At 37.9% G+C, this 24000-nt stretch overlaps 1 non-coding gene across 1 annotated transcript; it reads left to right on the forward strand.

Annotated features, from left to right (window-relative positions):
- The first annotated feature begins 308 nt into the window (after positions 1–308).
- LOC112436936 (small nucleolar RNA U13) lies at positions 309–410 on the forward strand. The gene has a single exon (XR_003025604.1). It is a non-coding gene; the product is annotated as a small nucleolar RNA U13 (small nucleolar RNA).
- The last annotated feature ends 23590 nt before the right edge of the window (positions 411–24000 follow it).

A 24000-nucleotide genomic window follows, 5' to 3' on the forward strand; every position in this document is an offset into this window, starting at 1 on the left:
AAATTAAATTTAGCTTCTGTAAAAATTACGTATGACACTTACAAATAATTTAATACGGAAAAGACAAAGATGAGAAAGATGAAAGTAAAATACTCAAATCCCATCACACGTGAATAATCATTAACATTCATACTTTTGTAAAAACCAAATAATGTATTTTTCAATAAAAGGATTAAATGTAACTTACCCAAATTTAATAGAAGAAAAATAAACTGAAGTAAAACCAGTGAGATCACTTCATCCTCACATAAATGTTTCTTCACTCCATGAGATATTTCCCAACAAAAGATTCTTCTATAGTCTTCCAGATTCTTTTGTGGTTCAGAGCATGATAATTGGGTTTTCATGCTATGTGTGAGATGAACCTCCCTCAAACCTTGTTAAGACGTCAGCACATTACCAATCTGACATGAAGATACCAGGGAAGATACCAAATAAAACACTCAGTGTAGAATCATTACATCTCATTAAAAACACAATATGATTTTAGGTAGTGTCAAGTGCTTACCTGCAGGGCTAGATGAATGCACTAGCAATTTCATTCTTCTTCCTGTTTCAAGTATTTGTATCCTGTAACAATAATTCCCAAAGTTGTTTAGAATTTGTTTTATATATAAATCAGTTCAAGGCTCTCCACCAGTGCAGAGCCTTCATTTCTAAGCTCTTTATTTAATTTCATCTCTAGGTTTTTTGTCATCAAGGAATTTGCTGAAGAGGGCTCACACTGTATTTCATGGGCAAGCCTGAAAGTTTCCTAAATCTTTGAAAGCAGGGCTGACTTTGTTAGTGTGCAGCCCATGCAGCAACACAGAATCTTGCGCTGAGACAAGAAGTACCCCATGCTTGGGCTAATTCATGTTCGTCATCATTTTGAAATTCTTAATATATTTTGTATCTAGAGGTACCTCGTTTTCATTTTGCTTTGGGCCCCACTATGTAGCTGGTTTTGATGGAAAGACATTTGTTCTGACACGGTAGCTCTCAGTCACTCTCTCCTTCAGAACATAGTAGCAAATGCCTTCTAATAATTGACATCACCATAGAGAAGTTGGAGGTCTGCCTAATGGCTTTCTCTATTTAGGCTATTTGATATTGAAGCTTGGATGCCTGAAGAAATCCTTTTTTACCTTTGAAGCGCAACCACTAAACCAGAATATTTCTCTGTGTTAAGCCTCCTACATTGCAGAGTTTGGGGACCACAGTGTGCCCCTGCTTCAATCTGCAGATTTGTTTCAGGGAATTATCCTTGTGTAATATATTTAGGTATTTTTTTCTGACAGTTGAGAGGCCGACCCACACCTACGTATGTTCTTGATTAAGCTGCTCTCCCCTTAGACCTCAAACTTCTATCCACAACAGCCAAGGGGAGGCTCAAACCCTCTCCCTCCAGGAGCAAGGAGAGAAGTCTCTTGAAAAAGCAAAATGAAACCCTGACCCCAAATCCCTCTCCAACTAATTTATGGTAAAATTCCTTGAAAAAGCTGTCTGTTATTACTGATCCCAGCTTTGGAGCGGTGGTGGCTTCCTGCTGCTGCTAATCTCTTGGCTCAACAAAACCCCATCTGTCATTGCAACTCTTCTGTCACACGTGGAACCAATTTCTTGCACTCTATCCCCTCAACCCTGTGTTAAATAATTAAAGTGGTTTTCCTTTCTTTGGGTGACTCCTGACTGATGGACACGTAGGAGACTATTTTAGTAACAGCCATTAGATTGTGTTTATTATTCTTATTGTTTAAATACTGTATATCTTTTCTGATTTTTTTTTTTTTTTGTCTGCCTGGTCTATCAGTTGCTCGAGAGCTGAAGTTTCCCATTGTATTGACAGTTTTGCCAACTTTTCCTTATAGATCTATAATTTAAAAAATATTTTACTATGGTTCATTAGTATATGCTATTCAAGGAATATAAGATTAAAATGGTTACATGTTTCAAGTTGGAGCTCAAATCAATTTCTGCTCAAAGAATTGCATGAGCCTTTCCAGGTTTCAGTGGCCCGAAGGCTCCAGTGGGGAAAAGTGTGGTTTTAGTCTGCACATTTCTTTTCTGTGTGTAATATTTTTCTTTCTCTGGTTTCTACACCCTTCTGATCAAGTCTGCTTTTTCTTCCAAACATTGCTCAAAGTTTCTGGTTCTCTACTTTTGCACTTTTCCCCAGAAAGGTGATGGATGTAGTCTTTCTCATTGTGTGTGTGTGTGTGTGCGCGTATTTGACACACACTTACAGATATTTCCATTTCAGTGGAATGAATAAAGCAACTTTATAGGCTTTTCCTTTCTGGGACTGTTTTTGTGGTATTGAAATCATCAGTTTAAAAGCATTTACTGCTAAAATAATCAGGGCTTAACTTTGGAGAAGTAATTATTCGATAATGGTTTTAATTTTTAATAGTTATTATTTCTATTGAGAGAAATAGAAGATTTCTATTCTTTCTCTCAAGTCATTTTGATAATATATCTATTCTATAAAAGTGAACTTTTATCAAGACTTTCAAATCTGCTAGCGTTATTTTATTCTAATTCTGATTTAATTTTTAAAATGTAAAACTCCTTAGTTTAATTTCTTTATGTATTCTTCTGCATAACTAAGGAGAGTCAGTGGCTTATTAACTTCATTGCCACTTTTATTCTTTTATAAATAAATAATTTTAAATTAAATTTTATAAAATATATTTTAAAATACAAGATGCATAAAGAAAAACTAACACCCCTCCCTCATTCTACCCTGTATTTCCCTGAGATCATCCTAACAGATTAGTGTTACTGCATTTCTCTCGTCTTCTGCAAGCCTGTGTGAACACAAGCACACACACACAGGTTTTTGTTGTTTGCTGTTTGCTTTTTGTACACTATACACATTATCCTTTAACTTCCAGTTTTCAATCTTGTGGTATATTGGGCACCCCTTCAAGTTAGGATGCATAAATTTCCTTTACTTTTTTTAATAGCTGCATAGTATTCTATTGTGTGGACATATCCTAAAACATTCAATCTCTCTACTATTGAGGGACATTAGAATTTCCATTTTTGAAATTGGTGGAAATTATGTTAAGTGAAATAAACCAGGAACAGAAAGTTAAACACCACATGTTCTCACTCATATGTGGAAGCTAAAAAAAGTTGATCTCATAGAAATAAAAAGTGGAGCAGAGGATATGAGAGGCTGAGACTGATAGGAGGAAGGGAGGGACAGGGAGAGATTTGTTAAAGGATACAAAATTACAGCCAAATGGGAGGAATAGTTCTAGTGTTGTATAGCACTGCAGGACAACAATTTTAACAATAATATTATATTAATAGTTACAAATAGCTAGGAGGAGGATATTGAATGTTCCTAAAACAAAAAAATGATAAATTTTTGAGATGATGGATATGTTAATTACTCTGGTCTCATTATTATCTATTACAGGCATCAAAACATCACTATGTACCTCACAAACATGAACAATTATTATTTGTCAATTAAAAAATAAAATTTAAAAAAGAATGTTTACTTTTGAATACTACAAGCAATTCTGCAATAGAGTTTTTTTTATGTGATTTTAAATCTATATTATAGATTCTCTCTAGAACATTCCTAGGAGTGTGCATTTTTCACATTAATATTTATTACCAGATTATTTTAGTAGCAATTTAAACTTTCTCCAGCAGTGTAAAATAATGACCATTTCCTCATATCTCCTTCAGCAGTGAATAGTATCAGTAATTTTTAATTGGTACTAATCTTCTAAGTGGAAAGGTTATCTAAGTATTTTAATATGCAGTTATGTGGACACTAATGATATTGACCTTTTACAATATATTAGTAGGATCCGTCACATTTCCTTCTTTATCAATGCCCTGGTCACATCCATTCATTCCTTGGATTGTTTACATATTGTAGGCACTCTATGTTTGGCAGATTAACCCACCGTGTGGGTCATTTATTCATCTGATTTACAGCCATTGAGTGCCTACTACTTATCAGGCACTTTTGAAGGTAGGGAGTGCAGTGGTAAACAAAGCACAGTATATGTTCTCGTGAAGCCTACATTCTACTGGGAGAGGCAAGGAACAAGTAATCTGAAGTCATATAATTTCAGGTAATGTCAAGCAGTGTGGGGAAACATCATGATAGATGGAAAATGACAGGGGTGAAGGGTTTCAAATATGGTTTGAGTAAACCTTAAAACACTTGAAAAAGTTTCCAAATGACATGAAGAAAAAGTCATGGTAAAACCTGAGGACGGTGTATTCCAGGCAAAGGAAGTACACATGCTAAGAGACAAGCTTGACTTCTTTGGAGGACAGCAAGAAAGTCCATGTAGCTGGAATGCAGTGTCGAAAGTGAGCTTGCAGAGGAAAAGGCTGGGAGCTTGAGGAAAGCCAGGTCATTTAGGGACTTAGAGGCATGGGGAAGAGATTACGTTTTATTTTAAGTGAGATGGTATTATACTGGAGGCTTACAACTAGAGGGAAACCATGGTCTGATTTATGTTTTCTTTTGTTTTATCATATTGGTCATTTATGGAGAATAAAATGGAGGAAGTCAAGAGTGTGATGGGGAATGTAGTTACAAGGCCATTGTAGTAATCTAGGAGCAAGATTATCGCAGTTCAATGATGAGAACAGTGTAAGGAACAAGGACAAATGGGTGTCTAGGGAATGTATTTTTTTTTTTTTTTTTTAGACAGAGTCTCGCTCTGTTGCCCAGGCTGGAGTGCAGTGGAGTGATCTGAGTTCGCTACAAGCTCTGCCTCCCAGGTTCATGCCATTCTCCTGCCTCAGCCTCCTGAGTAGCTGGGACTACAGGCACCTGCCACCATGCCTGGCTAATTTTTTGTATTTTTAGTAGAGATGGAGTTTCACTGTCTTAGCCAGGATGGTCTCTCGATCTCCTGACCTTGTGATCCGCCAGCCTCGGCTTCCCAAAGTGCTAGGATTACAGGCTTGAGCCACAGCGCCCGGCCCTAGGGAATGTATTTTGAAAATGATGCAAAGCAGCTTTTTCAGTGGCTAGATGTAGAATGTGAGGTTTCAGCAGGAAGTAAGGGTGATTCTCAGGTTTTTGGCTTAAACAAAAGCTTGGTGCTATTAATATTTACGTATCTTAGTTCATTTGTGTTGCTATCAAAGAATACATGAGGCTGGGTAATTTATAAAGAAAAGAGGTTTATTTGGCTCATGGTTCTGCAGGCTGTATAAGCATGGCCCCAGCATCTGCTTCTGGTGAGGCCTCAGGAGGCTTCTACTCATGGTGGAAAAGGAAGGGGAGCCTGCATGCAGAGATTGCATGGTGAGAGACAGGCAGAGGAGGTGCCAGGCCTTTTTCAACAACCAACAACCAGTTCCAATGGGAACTAAGAGCAAGAGCTCACTCATTATCACAAGGACAGCACAAGCTATTATGAAGGATCTGCCCCCAAGACCCAAATGCCTTCACTGGGCCCCTCCTCCAACACCAGAGATCAATTTCAACATGAGACTTGGTGGAGCCAAATAAACCATAGCAAACCATAACATTAGCAAAACAAGTATTTCTAGAGTGGGGATGGGGAATCATTTTGAGAATGAAAATCAAAGGTCCTTGATTGGACATGTTGAGATAGAGATGCCTATTAAACAACCACAGGAAGGTGCTGGTTGGTGTTGGAAAGGTAAGTTTGGCTGTCAGGGAAGCAGTTCAGGTGATGTTAAATTGTGAATCTTCAGAGTGTAAGTGACCTTTGGTGGCATGGGATCCCATGGAATCACCATGGGGGCATCTGGAAATATAAAAAGAGCTAAGAAATGAACTCTAGGGTACTCCAAAATTTAGAGGGAGAAGAGAGGAGTAAATTGGGCTGGAAAGCAGCAATCAGTGAGTGAGGTAGAAAAGAAAGCATGAGAGTGCAGCATTGTAGATAAAATTCAAATACTTGGAGATATTTCAAGGATGATGGTGCAGTCAACTCTGTTAAATCCAATATCTGTTTAAAATATATTTTCTGGTCCACTGTTCTTCTTCTGACTCTCTTTAGGATTTATTTCATAATAAGATTTTTTGATATTCAAATTTTTTTTTACTTTATGGTTTTTGAGTTTTCTAATCTGTGTAAGAAGTTCTTCTCCAGCCAAGGATATATAAATACATACTTTCTTCAAATATTTTTATTGATTTTATTTTTACATGAAAATATTACATCATCATGGATATTTTTTGTAGATCGTGTGAAATCGGGGTCTGGTTTCATTTCTTTTAGATGGAGAGCAAATTATGCTAGCACCAGCATTACAGTGTCTTTTCCTCAAGAAATTGAAATATGTCCTTTGTCATCTGTCAAATTTATACATTTTTCTGGATCTATTTCTGGATACTCTATTCCACTAAATGGTTTGCCCTGTTTATGATGACTCTAGGGTAACAATTATTATTAGCCCATCTTGGGTCAGGTGTCCATTCCTGGTCTAATCAACTCTGGCCAGGAAAAGTGGCATGATATGGCTTCACATCTCTCAGCTGTAGACACAAATGATCTGAGAAAAATGTGAGCAGAGCAGACAGATTGATCAGCATTTTCACATACTCCAGCAAAAATTTTCCTCTCATAAGTATGAAAGAGTGTAAGGACCGCCATATTTATAAAGTCTCTCTAAGTATCATTACAGATACAATATTTCCATTCATTTAATCATACAATTCTAGTCTCTGGTAACAATCAGTGAAAAACAGAAAATACTCATATATGTCAAACAATCCTTTAGTTCTTGTACCCTTTCAATCCTCTTTGGATTCTGAAATTTCTTTTCAACCCACAGATAATAAATAGTACATAAGATTTTGTGGTTTTAAACAGAAGTACCTTTTGAGATTACATTTCTATTAATTCCTTTTGTGTTGCTCTGTAACTGATTCGTGTTACCCCTGGAAAGCTAGTTTCATGCCCCGGAGGAAATTCACCGTCACCACTACCAGTAAACCACAGGCAATTCTCTACCTTTCTTTAAGTGGGATGGAAAGAAATAATAAAATCATGCAAGATAAACTTACAGTTCAAAATCTAAATGGCGCTAAAACTAGCATGAGTCACACGCATAACTGAGCCGTAGTGTTGTTAAAATCATCACATATCCACATAAATTCAGGGTAGCACAGAAATAGGACATAGTCAATCTTCATTATTCACAGATTCCATATTTGCTAATTTACCTACTTGCTAAAATGTATTCGTGACCCCAAAATCAATACTTGCAGCTCTTTTCCAGTCATCTGTAGACATGCCCATAGGGGCAAAAATCCGAGTCTCTGGCTGCTCATGTGCCAGATGAGGTGGAAACCAGGCAACCCTACCTTCTAGCTTCAGCTCTCAGACAGCCAACAGGTGTCCTTGCACAGCCTGTGCAGTGCCTTTTTTTTTTCTTTTCATTTTTGTGCTTGCTGTTGGTGATTTCACTCCTCAAAGTGGCCCTCAGAGCATATTGTGGAAGTGCCGTCCAGGGTTTCTGAGTACAGGAAGGCTGTGATATGCCTTCTGGAGAAAATACATGTGTTAGATAGGACATGAGTTATAGGACTGTTGGGTATAAGTTTAATGTTAATGAATTAATATATTGTAAATGGATGCCTTTAAACAAAAATGCAGATAAAATAAACTTACGTATTGATCAATGAATGAAAATGTTACCCAAGGCTCACAGGAACTTAACCCTGTGTTCTTCCTAGGAGCAATGATTCAATATTTGCTAAATCAGTGTTTACAGCAACTTTCTAAAACATAGCTAATGTGAATAACAAGAATCAACTGTATTTCAGACAGGTGCACTTTTTGAGAACAAATGCTTGACGCTCAAACCATTTTTAGCAGTGTTCACACAAAATAGATAGAGTAAGATCCGGCTAGTTACTTTCTTTTAAAATCCCACACACAAAACCCAACTGATGACCAAGTTGATGCTTTAATATTAGCTAAGAACCATCATTGCCTCCTTCTTACTGAGCCAATCCTGAAAGGAGAGTATTGGGCTATTAGAGGCACATTTCCAGTGGAAACTGTAATAGCAGTTGTCTTAGAATTTGGAAGGTGTTAAAGACACCTTTTTATGTTTGTTTTTAATAGCCATTCAAAGTGGGTCTAGTTCATGAATTATTCTACCATTGTATTGATGCTGAAAGTAAAGCACAGATCATCCAAAGAAATATTTTGAGATCCATTTTCTATTGAACAGGTGATACATTAAAAACACACATAGCAAATAATCCAGGGAGTCAACACAGAACTAAAATGATCACTTTTAGAATAGGAAGAGGATTGATATCTATGGTACCTTAACATTGCAATAATAGTCATTATTAAGAACCTGAACCCAGTGATCTAAACTACTGAGTTTTCTTTCTAATGGATATGCCTCCCATTACTTTAGAAAGCATTTTATTTAAAAAAGAGGAAAAATGAGAGTGCCTCATTATTTCTCAAAATTTAAATACAGCACTGACTGCAGATTAACTCTGAAGTGTTCCCAGGTCAGTTCAAAGGGTGGGTGCTCTCATGTATATGAGCATACACAGAAATAACACTAATAATAAATTAAACGATACAAGAGATTACTTTCCAAGCTTTAAACACAAGCTAGGTTTTTGCTTTGTTTTCATACTTAGACTTTTTCTCTCTGCTATTATAGGAATAAAATTCTCAGTTTAGATGTATCAGATGTATAGTCCACATTGACTATTAAACATAGAAGATGAGAATTTAATTACGACTACATCGATGGTCCTTCATAATCTTATCCCAGCCTTGAATCTCTTCACCACCCTTTGAACCTCCTTCAGTTGCTCTCACCTCCTGTCCCCTTTCTCTGTCTACCTCCCACAAGCCCTTACCCAAGTATTCTTTGAACTTCACATTGTCATTATCTTACCTGGGACTGTATCTTCCTTTTATATTATCCTTCCAGTTCCCATCCATTTCCTAAAGCATTCCAAGAACCCATTGAAAATATGTCCTCTTTTTCCTGCCTACCAAATTGTACCTATAATTTGCCCCATCTATGTGGCGTTTTAGAAAATAAATTTATACTTTACATGTATGTACATGGTTGACATACCTGTAGTTATGTTATGTAAGGTATTTCTACCTCAGTAAGATTTTGCGGGCATAGGTCTCTTGTTATATTTTTATTCTGTTTTCCTGAGCACGTAAATTTTCAACAAGTTCCTGTGAGTTACATTGTATTTCTTAATGGGTATAACTACAAACCAGGTATGGGAGAATCAGACTGAAGATTCAGGGAGATTTTCCAGGAGGAAGTTGGGAATAAGATAAAGGATTAAAGACAAAAATAATTTTACCTAAATGAATGATATAATTCCTTTTATAATCATCTCTCCTAATTTTCCTACTTATACCCTACATGATAGCCAAGCTGCACACTTCCCCAAATATTGTTTCCTCCCTCCATGGGTTTTCACATAGTCACCGTGAGCTGGGCTCAAATCCCTGCTGCTCGATGTAAGAGCTGCATGACCTTAGACATGTAACTTAACCTCTCAAAGTCTCAGTTTCCTTATCTGAAAAACAGGGATAAAACTGATACCTATAGCATTGCATTTCTGTTAAGACTGATCGATATTCATAATGCAAAATACCCCATCCTTGCCATCTTTTAAGGCAGTGTTTATTAGATAATAGGCAACAACTCATTGCATTGGGAAATAAACTTTATGGGTCCCAGCCAGAATTTTTGGTTAAGTGGAAATCAATAGAGTATAGTAGAGTGGAATGGGACATAACAGAGCATATATCTCATAATATGGGAAGATATTTGTTTTGTGAAATTTTTATTCCAGATCTACATTAATGTGTGTTCTGCACTATGACACAAAATGTATTTCTCACTGAGGGTATAGGAATAAAAATGTTTGAAAAACACTTAGTTAACATTAGTTTCAATTGCATGTCATTCATGAAGCTACTCCAGATTACATCACCCAGAAATGAACTCTCCTCTTCTGACCTTGCACTCTTTTTTTATGCCACATTCTATGTCATATTAGAGCTGTTTTTGTAAGTATCTCATTTTTATAGCAGAATCTCTTTGAGCATCTAGGGCATGCATTGTTCATCTCTGAATACTTGGCGGGGCTACTCTGAATACTCTTAGCATATTTGTTTGCACATTATAAATGCTAAGTGCATATTTTGTTAATAGATGACTAAGTTTCACCCATATTTAATTCTAGAGGTGACAAATTCACAAGGGATGCCTGAAAAATAATCTAGAGGCAAATGTGCGGGAATGTACTTCAATAGAAGAGGAAAAAAAAACAATATCTACTTATTTGTTGCAATGAGGAATTCCTACCTACCAATATAAAATATTTTTGAAGTTTTCAAAAGATTTTGTTATTGGATGAAGCATTTCCCTCTTAACCTATAGAGGGCAGAACTTCTTAAACCGGGCTTTATGGATAAACTTTAAGAGTACCTAAGCTCTGCAATTGTATGTAAAATCTGCTTATGCGTGGGTATATGCATATGCATGCGCACGCACGCGTGCACACGCACACACACACAGCCCCCCGGAGTGCAAGGGTTAAAAACTTTACATCCTCTACGCAGATGTTCCATGATGTAAAAAACCACAAATATGCCTGTGACACATCTCTTTTAAGAAAACCAAATTTTTCAACTTTCTGCATTTCCCCTAAGCCTCAACCCTCTTTCCTCTTATCTTAAAAACCATCCAGCTACGGTTAATAATCCAGTTTCTCTCCCTAGTCCAAAGGACACCCTCTGCTATGAAATTAGGCAGGGAGGGAGGCACTGTGACTCTTTCAGGCCATTAGGAAATCATTTAGCCACTGATGTCCTATGGCCTGACCCCTTCAGTAATCTCCTATTGGCTTTCCACAGCAGTAAATCACCTGTTGGCCCAGCACCTGGCCGGTTTTGGGAATATTTGATCATCATGCTCATTCGCCCTCTCTGGAGCTACAGAAACCCGATGGGGGGTACAGAATCTCACTATGGTTCCATTTGCTTTTGATCTTTCGGCTGGATAAGGCATGAGCAACAGGAAAGCAAGTACAACCCATGGTTATTTGGGACCTCCTACATAATGGGGCCCCTAGGCAGGGGGGCAAGTATAGCAGCATCCAGAACAATTGGGAGGGGAGAGCATCCAGTATTTAAGTGGAATTTAATGTCTGCTCTTTGGTCTGCAGCTCTGACTTGGGATTCCCCCTACCAGCGGGGCTTCTTCCAGCATAAACAGGAGAATGGCTGGGCAGCAGTGATTAGGATGATGTAAACACTGTGGCTATTTAAACAGCTGCTTCCCTTCACCTTGAAGCTCATCCTCTCTCCTTCATACTAATTTCCACCATTAAAACTGACCTTGCTCTCCAGAGATGAGATGCCAGAGCCTTGGGGAACCTGACCTAAGGTTTGAAACCCAAGTAGAGATTTCCAGCCAGCCAAGAAGTATACAGACACCTTACTCTCTGATTGTTCCGGGGCAAAGTGTGCCACCTCTATATGGAAACGTTCTGATTCCAACTCAGTAGTTCTCCAAACCTGCCCTTTGCCAGCCTACATGTCATCAGCTTGCAGGAAAGTAATCCAGGTTGGATGCTCATACAAGAAGGCTGGACTCTCCCAGCAGCAATTAGCTGGAGGAAGTGAAGCGTCATTCTGGCAGGTGAAAGAAATAGATTCCTGGTTTTGTTTTTCTACTGCGTGAGATCTAAAAGCTTGAAACATTCTTCTCTTCACATGCCCCTCCCCCTTGGCCTTAACTGACGACTTACCTTCTGGGCAAACAGTTTCGTGGTGAAATCCGATCACCAAAAACGTGACTCTTTTTGGAGGAGCGGATCTTAGGACAGCAGCGCTCTCCTTTGTCCCTTAGCCCCTGAAGGTGCCGTTTTCTATTCTTGGCTGAGTTTTTCTTTCCCCCCACTTACCATTATACTTCATACTGTTTGACTTTCAGCAGCCACAGCCTGGGGAACATCTGAACTTGGCTACCTTTCCTCTTTGCTGTCCATAATAACTCCCTTCCTTCTGGACGGGCAGGATATTAATTCTCCACATGGTTCCTGATGAATTGGAAACAGAACAGGCGGTATCCATTCGCCAGCGGACTCCCATTGACCCATAGTCAGTTTCCAGGGTAGAATTTGCCAGTAGTCTGAATTTTTCACACAAACAGGAAAGAAGGTTTCAAATTCCCATCTGTATCCACAACCCTCAGCAGAAAGAGGCGCAGTGGCTCTCTGCCCTCCTGATGGCCATTCCAGTCAGTAACCATGTAGTCTTGCGTGGTGAGCTCATCAAACTTCCTTCTGACCTAGAAATATTGGTGTTAATGGTAAAATAATAAAGATATTTTGCAGACATTTCTTCCCATTTGCCTGCTCTTAGCACTCACTTCCAAAACAGGCCTGTTTAGACTTCTCTGGAGAGGTGGTTATCATGGATGCTTGGAATTTGGGAGTTCTGCATTCCTCTAACGCAGCTGCTCCCTTAGCCTCTATTCTGCCTTGGTTGGAGTGAAGAGAGCCTCACTTGCTCACTCCTCCCTCCCCAGCCCTCAGCCTCACCAAAGGGTAAGCAGTCTCAGCACTCATTCCATCCTGTCCACTGCTCCACTTTACTTTAAGCGTCACAAGCAGCCAGGCACTTTGGCTCACACCTATATTCCCAGCACTTTGGGAGGCTGAGGTGGGAGGATCACTTGAGGCCAGGAGTTTGAGACCAGCCTGGGCAACATGGCAAGACCCCATCTCAACAAAAATATTTTAAAAAATAGCCAAGCATGGTGCTGCACACCTGTAGTCCTAGCTACTCAGGAGGCTGGGGCAGGAGGATACCTTAAGTCCAGGAGTTTGAGGTTGTGGTGAGCCATGATTATGCCACTGCGCTCCAGCCCAGACAACACAGTGCACAATGAGACCTCTTAAAAAAAAAAAAAAAAGTACCGCAAGGAGTCCAAAGACGTCCATGTGCTTTAACACATGAACTTCCATCCCATGAGATCCCCCAAATGACCCTATCATAGACCACCAGCCCCTCACTGTGCTCTTTCAATGAGCCACTCAGTAGCAAAACACTCTCTGTTCTCAATGCTTGTTCTAAAGGAGACGTGGTTGCCTCTGAGGGCAATTTGCTCCCGGCAGCTTCTTGCTCTCAGCCCTGTTAGTCCTGGGTCTGGGCTTCTTCCTTTGCTTTCAGACCTTTCTCCCCTTTCATCATTGAAGCATTCAGTCTCCACTCCAGTTACTCTGCCTGATTAGGCTTACTTATACAATGACCCCAGCACCGTCCTCTGTCACAGAAAATTGTAGCTTCTGGCCCACTAGTTGTGTCCTGAAATAGTTCCTGCTGATTCAACAAAAATGACCATCCCAACTCTCCAACCTCTCAACTCTGTGGTCTCCTCTTCTCTAATGACCACTGGAGAAGAGGGCCGTTCTCCAACGGTACTCTGCCCTGTCTTGGCCTCCCACCCCTACAGTCACACCCTAGACCTGTGCATTAGTAAGTACTGCATGCACTGTGCATTAGTAAGTCCTGATCACAATTTCAGTCCCCTTGCTTTGACATCATCACCTCTTATCTTTTGCCAGATCACTCTCTCATGTACCCCAACTCCAAAAATTATCCTACCCCACCAGGATTTACAAACCATTGAGGCCTGGAGTTTTCACTTGCCTTACCCAACTTAGAGCCTATGGTTCACATTCACAGTTACGTATTGCTCTGCATGTGCCCTTATCTTCTGTCTCCTTCCCTCCCTTTGCCATCATCTGGGAAAGCCCAGACCCTGGATTCATCCCACTTTCTGCCTTCTCCCTATCTCCACAGGAGCAGCTGGCCATGGCTGGAAAAAACATAAACCCACTTTGTCAGGTCACTTTCTATTCATGATGTGAACTTTGAGTGTGTCTTTGTTTTTGGTTTATGTTCTCAACATGTTTGTGAGATTTACCCAGGCTTTGGGTGTAGCAGTAGTACATTCGTTGTTGTATAGTAGTCCATTAGATGAATATACCACTATTTTTCCATTTCACTACTCATGGACATTTGAGTTTTTACTGGTTATGAATATTTTTGTAAATGCCTTTTTTTGGTATATGTGAAACCATATATGAGTAGAATTCTGGGTCATAGAGTGTACCTCTGTTTAGCTTTTGTAGGTCTTACAGTACTAAAAAGCACTGTATCGATTAATACACCCATGAACAGTGTACAAGACTTCCTGCTGCTCCACATTTTTACCAACACTCGATAATGTCAGGTTATTCCATTATAGTCACTCTGTTAGGCATATAGTAGGATCATATTTTTAGTTTTAACTTATATTTTTCTGATAACTAATGATGTTGAATGACTTTTCATATGTTTATCGATCTTTTTGGTAAAGTGACTGTTCCAATCTTATGTCCATGTTTTGTTTGGGTTGTCTATGCGTTTCTTATCATGTAGAAGTGCTTTCAATATTCTGGATATGAGTTCCTAGTCATTGAAAATACAATCATGCATCGCTCAACCATGAAGATATGTTGTGAGAAATGTGTCATTAGGTGATTTTGTCCTTGTGTGAACATGATAGAGGGTACTTACACACACCTAGATGGTATAGTCTACTACACACCTAGTCCATATGGTATAGCCTATTGTTTCTAGGCTATAGACCTGGGTAGCATGTTACTGTACTGAATGCTGTAGGCAATTATAACAGGATGGTGAGTATTCATGTATCTAAACATATCTCAAGGTAGAAAAGATGTGGTACAAATACAATGTTATAATCTTATAAGATCACTGTTTTGTATGTGGACCCAGACTGCATTGCAATTATCTCCTTATTATGGCTTGTCTTTTCATACTCTAAATGGTGTCTTTAGATGAAGAAAAGTTTTCAACTCATTAGTCTTCTCCTTTATGATTAGTGCTTTTTGTATCCTGTTAGAAAATGTTTGCTTTGCTTATCTTATGGAACACATTCTTCCATATTGAAAGCTTTATTATTTTATCTTTCACAATGAAGTCACTCTTTAATCTACCTGAAATTGACTAACAGATTTTTAAGTATGATGTATATATGAGTTAAGTCTCTGTTGAAGATTACTTTGGAGTGTAGGATATTTGAAGGTAAAAATCCTTAATATCCCATAGAGAAAGACTATGCCTACAGATACCGAAACATCTGTTCAATTTAGGGCAAAAAATCTATTAATTTGATGGTTTCATATCATGTTGACCAACTAAATGAATGATATTCTAACATTTTGACTAAAATGGTTCAATTGCCAGTTTGGTTTTTGTCTTGTGTAAACACAGCAAAGGGACTAAACATAAAACTCTACTTAGAAAACAGTGATCTTGAAACTGGCTTCTGGCCCAGACATAATTACTCCCAAGATACACCTGTTAACAAACTTGGGCTTGATTTCCTTAGTCACCTCTTATTATGATTATAAATTAATCATTTTCCTGGCAGGGGGCTGAATCGAGTCTGCTAAGTTTCCTCTGGCTTTCGTATCCAGTGACTATATCTTTCTCTGCTATTCCAGGCAAATCAGCTGATTAATATGAAATTAAAACATAAGTAGGTTTAAAATTGCCACAGGCCACAATGGATAATGTTAGGTTTTGTGAAGGGGGCAAGATTATTTTTTAAGGTCCTTTTAGCTGTAAGAGTTTATATGTATATGTGTATGCATATGTAAACATACACTTATAAATAGATATACAGAGATACACAAATTTTTATGTGTACATTTATATATAAAACTATAAATTGTAAGAATTATTTATTAGCAATTATAGAGATTTCTGTGAAAGAATCATATTGCTTTATTTATTCAATCTTAAATCTTACCATTACTAATGTAACCTAACATTTCATAAAATTAATAAAGTAACCATCTATAATTCTATCGCTCAGATATTACCAATTTTATTACTTTGGGGATATTTTAGATTTTGTGAAGGAGGAAAGATTATTTTTTAAGGCCCTTTTAGCTGTAAGAGTTTATATGTATATGTGTATGCATATATAAACACACATTTATAAATAGATATACATATCTATACACAGCAGTTAGAAATCCCATGGACAGAGCAAGCAATAGTGTCTTCAGGCATATGCCCCAATCAAAGTCATGGGTGGAGGTGACAGCACTTAGCCTGAGCAGCTTCTTGTTTGGGCAACTCAGGCATCAGCTCAGTAGCAATGGGGATTTATTTAGTCAACGGCTCTCAAGGCTTCTCCTGAGAGCCTCTGAGCTCAGCAAAGGGCTGTTTAGTTGTAGAATTGTTGGATTCATTAAGATATCATTAAGAGTTTACATTTTAAGTCTTACTAGCTCCCTCTCACGACTGAATTGTCCTGACAGCATTCTCAATACCAGTTATTTTAAAAAGTAAGAATCTTAAATATTTGGGAATAGACTTGGCCTCCCTCTCTCCATCCCATTTCCCTAACATTTTATTCTTGGTCATGAAGTAGCCAGCTCAGATAATAGGGGGCACGGTTTCCTGGGAAGAAAGTTAGGTGGGATGTCCCTTACTTGTCTTACACTGTCTGTGTCTTGTTTTGTCCATTATTAGGCTTGAAATTTATGTGGGAGTGTTTACAACCATCTCAGGCTGGTAGTATGATGGAAACAAAGAAGGTATACTTTAAAAAGCTAAAGCAACCCTTTCTTCTCATCAGGACTTTGTTATGTAGCTCTCAAAACAAAAGTGACTTCCATGTTTCCTTAACTTTTTGGGTAGTCATTTATTGGTTATGTATAATAATATATATTTAAATGTTGATCCAGTGTTTAGCACTTTTCAGCTTTCCACCTTACCCCTATACCTTTAGCTTCTCTGCACTCTCTAACCTCACCTGGGTCACTCAGAAGCAGGCCTGCTTCTTAGACCTGGTCCATTTCCCCCTTAGGTAGTAAATCTGCAGTGTGGACTTACCTCTTATGGATGTATTTTCTCCTAAGATTCATTTGACTGAAATATCTTTATTTCACCTTAGTCTTAAAAGATATTTTAATGAGTATAAAATTCCACTTGCAAGTTATTTTCTTTACATGTATTGTAGATATCACTCCACAAACCTCTGTATTCTATTATTTATGTTGAGAAGTCAACTGTCAGTGTTACTGTAGTTTCTTTGAAGGTAATCTATCTTTATTCTCTGTCTGCATTTAAGATTTTCTCTTTGTCTTTGATTTTCTGCAGTTTCTCCATAATGCATCTAGGTGTAGATTTCTTTTTATATATCTTGCTTTGGATTCATTGGGTTTGTGGGATCTATCCACTGGTGCCATTTGTCATCTTTGGAAAACTCTTAGCTATCATCTCTTTAAATATTGACTTAGTCTCATTTATTCTATCCTTTTCTCCTGGGGCTATGATTACAAAGATCTTACATGTTATTGTTCTGCCCCATATCATGAATGCTCCTTTAGGTAACTTCAAGTGTTTCTTCTCTCTATGACTTCAGTTTTGATATTTCTGTTGACCTATTCATCAATTTTGTCTTCACTGTCTAATCTGCCATTAGTGGCTCTTCAAATATAGCTTCTGTCCCATTCAATTTTTTTTCTTTCTTGAATTCTGGTTCTATACATTTAAAATGTTCTCACTTTATCTTCTGACTCTTATTCTCTCTTCTCTATTACCCCTAGTTTTGTTTTTTGTGTGTATTTAATTTATTCTAACTTATCTTCCAGTTTAGGAATTCTCTCTTTTAGGGTGTCTAATTTGCTGTTAAAGCCATCTTTTAAAAAGAAAAAAAAACAAACTAGGTTAATTTCTTTTTAATTTATAAAACTTTTATCTGATTATTTTTCAAACATGCAATGTTGCATTTTTAAAAATGGTTTTGTGTTTCTGCAGATATATTTAAGCTTATTGAGTGTTTCTTTATACATAGCCCAGTTGTTTTACAGTCTGTGTCTAACAGTCCCAATATATGAAGTATTTTAGGGTATTTTGCTGTTTTCTATTTTTCTGGTTTTACTCATGAAGACTAATTTCATTGGGTGTTTGGTTGTATCTTTGGCTGTGTGCTACAATGCATATGGAAAATTATTTGCAGAAATTAGTTGAGCATATAGTGGAGGTACTTCCCTCTAGAAAGTGTTTAATTTTGCTTCTCCAAGGCACTTGTAGTCCCTATAATTCTATAATTGCCTTAAACCAAATTCCAGGCTTTACATTACCTCTGTAACCAAATAATTCAAAACTAGCAGGAAACTCCCCTTGAGCTTTACTACTTTGGTTTGCCCACACATTTGAGTACATTACTTGGAATCTCAGCAGTTATTTTTTGAGGGGTGTGTGATAAGGGGTGCAGGGAGTTGGACTGCAGAGCATTTCTTATAGCATGCTCCATCTTGTACAGGCCATTGGATTTCTGTCCAGTCTCTGTCCGCTGAGAAGGCCATCAAAGATTATAATAAATTGGGATTGCCAAACTCTCAAAACAAAAGTGACTTCCATGTTTCCTTAACTTTTTGGGTAGTCATTTATTTGTTATGTATAATAATATATATTTAAATGTTGATCTACTTTTTAGCACTTTTCAGCAGCTTATGCAAGTAGCAGAATGCTCTGTGAAATACGTTTTTTCCCATGATGTTAAATTAAAAACTTGGGCTGGGTATGGTGGCTCACACCACCTATAATCCTAGTGCTTTGTATTCCTAGCACTTTGGGAGGCTGAGGTGGTTGGATCACCTGAGTTCAAGACCAGCCTGGCCAACATGATGAAACCCCGTCTCTACAAAAATACAAAAGTTAGCTGGGTGTGGTGATGCACACCTGTAATCCCAGCTACTCAAGAGGCTGAGTCAGGAGAATCGCTAGAACCTGGGAGGCAGAGGAGGTTGCAGTGAACCAAGATTGCACCACTGCACTCCAGCCTGGGCGACAGAGTGAGACTCCATCTCAAAAAAAAGGGGAAAATTAAAAAATAAAAACTTGGATATATTTTGGGATACAATTTATATGTGCAATAATTCTAAAAACACAATAAAAGGTTTAAAATACAGTTTCTGCTTGTCGTGGATCACCTGATACTCCACCTGTGGCAGCCTCTGCTTCCTTTCCCGACAACCCTCATGCTCCCCAACATACACACAGATGCATAGAAACACCTTTTTTTGTTACTGTTTTTCTGGAGGAAAATAAATGAAGACAACTTTCCTATTTTATTTATATTACATCTCTCGGATCTATTCTTTTTGCTTTTAAATTTTTTATAGTCATTACTTGTGGGTTTTTTTTTTCTCACTCTGAGCTATGGAGAATTTCACAAGCTGTTTATCTAATTTCTTGATTTACTATTCATTCTGTTCTTTAAGGCCTCCACTCCACTTGCCATTTTTAGTCCAACAGTCTCTCTCTGAAAGTATTCTTTCTTGTTCTCAAATTGTTCCTTTTTCATTTATATAATACCTTATGGAATCCATTGAGAATATAAATTACATTTTATAAACAGTTTTCTGCTGAAGTCAGCTTGGTGCGTGATCTGTCTCTTCACAGAACGTTTCCTCCGATAATTCAGATGCATCACTTTTTTTGAACTACGGAATTTTTTTCTTGTATAATATTTTTCTTTGTTTTGTTATTCTTTTAGATGTTTGTGTGCATCCAATATGTGGAGCTCAAATAAGTTGTCTTGAAAAAATATAGAGAGAGAAAGAGAAATAATATATTTTTATATTCAAATCTTTTCATCCTTAAAAAGGAAGGAAAAACTTCTCTCTCTCTCTCTTTCTCTCTCATATCTATTCTCTGCCCAGGTAAGACTTTATCTATCTGTGGAAGTAGGCAGAGAGTTGTTCTGCAGAGAGTTCCACTGCTTACCAAGTTTTCTTCTCTGTTTGCCACTGCACTGCCTTCATTAGGAGCCCCTGTGACTCAAGGAGCTCTTGCTGCAACTTCCTGATCGCTGAAGTTACGAAAACCAGTTCTCTTCCCAAGGCTACCAAAGCAGTTTCTGGGCATGCTGAACATTTCTGTTAATGTCTCACAAAGCCCACTGCTAAAGAATATTTCCCCTTCTTACCTCACAGATATTCCCGTAAAGAGCCGTCCCTCCCGCCTGTTCTCTGGGAAGCCCAGCGTAATCTCTTCCCTGTATTTAGGCTTTCACAAAAGGCAGGAAGAGCCTAGGGCTTTTGTGTTCCGCTCTTCAACAATTCCCTGGGCAAGAAAATATTAAGGGCTTTCCTATGTGCTTGAAATTGGAGAATTAAAAGATAAAGAGAGCAAAATACAGCTTAGCTCAAGAATGGCAAATTGCTGTAAGGTATCTGGTTATCAAAATATAGAAGTCACATTTAAGTACATATTCCTTGAAAGAAAAAAGGAAGTAAGAACAGAAACAAAAAGAATAGAAGTTACTTTTTCATTTCTTCAGGAAGCTGTTTGACCAGTATTGGGACTGGTGACTGTTTTATTTCTCCTATTTGAAAAAATCAAAGCAAATGAGCACATAGTTATTTTTAAATGTATGTTCTGAGTATGATGAAGAAAATGCTTTCACCAAATGTACCAAGTTTATTTATCATCAGCTGATGACATGGGATTGATGTCATCAGCAACTCTTAGGTGGTCTAAAATATGAGTTTTGATTACTGCCATGAGTGTCTAAGTTTTGATAAAATGTTAATAAAAGCTATACTTTGGGTCATTTCCATAGGAACTTGGGAAAATTCAAAGTGAAACAGTGAATCAAATTTTTAATGTGGTTTTGCTATCACCATTAAAAGCTGTAGGAGATAAAGAAACCAATACATGCCGGGCGCGGTGGCTCACGCCTGTAATCCCAGCACTTTGGGAGGCTGAGGCGGGTGGATCACAAGGTCAGGAGATCGAGACCATCCTGGCTAACAAGGTGAAACCCTGTCTCTACTAAAAATACAAAAAAATTAGCCGGGCGTGGTGGCGCATGCCTGGAGGCTGAGACAGGAGAATGGCGTGAACCCGGGAGGCGGAGCTTGCAGTGAGCCGAGATCGCGCCACTGCACTCCAGCCTGGGTGACAGAGCGAGACTCCACCTCAAAAAAAAAAAAAAAGAAGAAACCAATATATGACAATACCAAAATATGCCTCTGTGCTCCTTACATACTGGGTTGAAACTCTCAAGCATGTTTGATGGCACTGTATTTCACTTCAAATTGAAGTTAATAAGAGATCTCCCCAAACAATTATTTGGGTATTTGTATAAATAGTCTAGGATGAAGCTTTAATCTTAACATCATGGTCAAATCTAACACTACCCATCCCTGAGACACAACAGGAGGAGGTAAAGCTAACCTTCACCAAGTGCATCTATGCAGCTATGGTTAGCCTTCTTACATGGCTTTACCAAGTAAGGTGGGAAAATCACTGAGATAGTAGGCCACCAGGTTATTTTCAAGTGGTAGAAGGCCGTTTTGGGATGGTTGTATCTATTTTGAAAGTATGTAGAAGCTTAGTTTACCACATGGACAATTGGTAATTGCCAGTTCAACCTTGCAGATCTGAGAAATTTTGATTATATACCACAACTGCTAGTACCTGATATATGGCAAAGAGGATATATGTATCTGAAATACTAGGTCCTCAGTCCCAATATGGAACTGTTAAAATTGTGACTAAGTATAGCATTTAAATCACTATTAACATCACCAGCTTCATTATTAGAAAATTTGATGCAGTAATATGAAAATTTCAGTGAATAATAATAATAGCTTGTATTTACCAAACGCTTTATATGAGCTGAACATTGTGGTAAGTATTTCACATTTTTTTGTTCTGATTTAAGCCTCCTGACAACTTTATGACCTATTTTGCATAATAGGAAACTGAGGCTTAAAGAGGTTACATAAGTTACAGGTGTCAAAGCAGGGTTTTGAATCTACACTTCTCAAATGCTAAAGTTGGCATCTGTATTAGTCAGTTCTCACACTGCTACAAAGAAATAACCTGAGCAGGGTAATTTATAAGAAAAGAGGTTTCATTGGCTCACAGTTCTGCAGGCCGTACAGGGAGCATGGCGGCATCTGCTTCTGGGGAGGTCTCAGGGAGCTTTTTTACTTATGGCAGAAGGCAAAGTGGGAGCAGGCATCTTACATGGTGGGAGCAGGAGGAAGCAAGTGAGTGGGGAGGTTCCACACACTTTTAAACCATCAGATCTCATGAGAACTCACCATTGTGATAACAGCACCAAGGGGGATGATGTTAAACCATGAGAAACCACCCCCATGATCCAGTAACCTCCCACCAGGTCCCAACTCCAACCCTGGGGATTACAATTGAACATGAGATTTGGGTGAGGACACAGAATCAAATCATGACAGCATCCTTTTCATTAAACCAGGTTACTTCATGCATAGACTTTCTATTAAAAGATCCCTTTTGCTGCAGTTTATTTACATTTGAGGCTTTGATTATCTAAACTTGGAGTGGATCTTTAAAAAGGGTAAAAGGTTGTGTATAAGACTTTTTCAAACATCATAATCTGTCCTATCTACCCTTAAATAAGAATGAGTTATAGTCAAAGTATGTGTAAGGAAAATATTGAACATGTTTTACTTTAAAGTATATAATGAATCTGTAATAACTTTGAACATATGAATAAGGATTGATGGATGCTTTGAGTTTTAAGTGTTGACAAGCTTATCTTTGGAGCAAAATAACTGATTCAGTAATATTTACTTTCTAATAACTCTAACCATGCTTTCGGAGAAAATAAATAAAGAAAGATATGCTTCTACTGTGATGCAACAGCCGTGGAGAAGAGAAACTTTGGGATCAAGTGATGTAGTAGAACAAGATTATACAGTCTTGTGAGACCCGGTTAATAAATTTTCAAAAATTTTATTGCATGTTCTCACTCATATGTGGGAGCTAAAAAAGTTGATCTAATAAACTAGAATGATGGCTACAAGAGGCTGGGAAAGGTAGGGAGGAGGAGAATGAAGAGAGGTTGGTTAATGGATACAAAGATACAGTTAGAAAGAAGGAATAAGTTCTAGTGTTCTGTAGCACAGTAGGACGATATAGTTGACAATAATTTATTGTATATTTCAAAATAGCTAGAAGAGAAGATTTTGAACGTTTCCAACACAAAGAAATGATAAATGTGTAAAGTAATGGATGACTTAATTACTCTGACTTGATCATTACACACTGAATGCATGCATCAAAATATCACATGTATACCATAAATGTGTATAACTATGTGTTGATAAAAAATAAAAATAGGCCTGTTGGGGGGTGGGGGCAAGGGGAAGGAGAGCATTAGGACAAATACCTAATGCATGCAGGGCTTAAAACCTAGATGATGGGTTAATAGGTACAGCAAACTACCATGGCACATGTATACCTATTTAACGAACCTGCACATTCTGCACATGTATCTGAGAACTTAAAGTAAAATAATTATAATAATAATAATAAATAAAAAATTTCAAGAATTTTGTAAGCAAGTTGTTAAACGCAGCCTTTATTTGTTTATTTATTTATTTAGATAGGGTCTTGCTCTGTCACCCAGGCTGGAGTGCAGTGTCATGATCTCAGAAATGCAGTCATTATTAAAAGTAAATTATATAGTGTTACAATTAAATTACATAGTCTTGCAATTAAATTACATTAAAAACAAGTGATAAATACACGAGGTTACTTCCTAATTATTTTATTACATTGTAGTATCATCTATGCTCTTGCAGTTCTTTCTATTGCATATGAATGGTGTAAATATCACATGAGACCGTGCTACTGCACGTCTTCCCAACTCACATCAGCCTGGCATTGGCCATGGTGGGAGTATTTACACCACACAAACTGACAAACCCTACAAGTCAAGGCTGGATTTATAGTTTTTTTGATTATCTAGACAAGGCTTGGCGAACCAAAATCAGTGGGCCAAATTGAGCCTATGGTCTTTTTCTCTAAAGTTTTATTAAAGAACAACCATGCCCACTTGTTTCTGTTTTGTCTGTGGCTGCTGTTGGACTACAATGGCTGAGCTGGGTAG

Source organism: Pan paniscus, chromosome 14 (genome assembly GCF_029289425.2).
Source record: "Pan paniscus chromosome 14, NHGRI_mPanPan1-v2.0_pri, whole genome shotgun sequence".
NCBI classification, from domain to species: domain Eukaryota; kingdom Metazoa; phylum Chordata; class Mammalia; order Primates; family Hominidae; genus Pan; species Pan paniscus.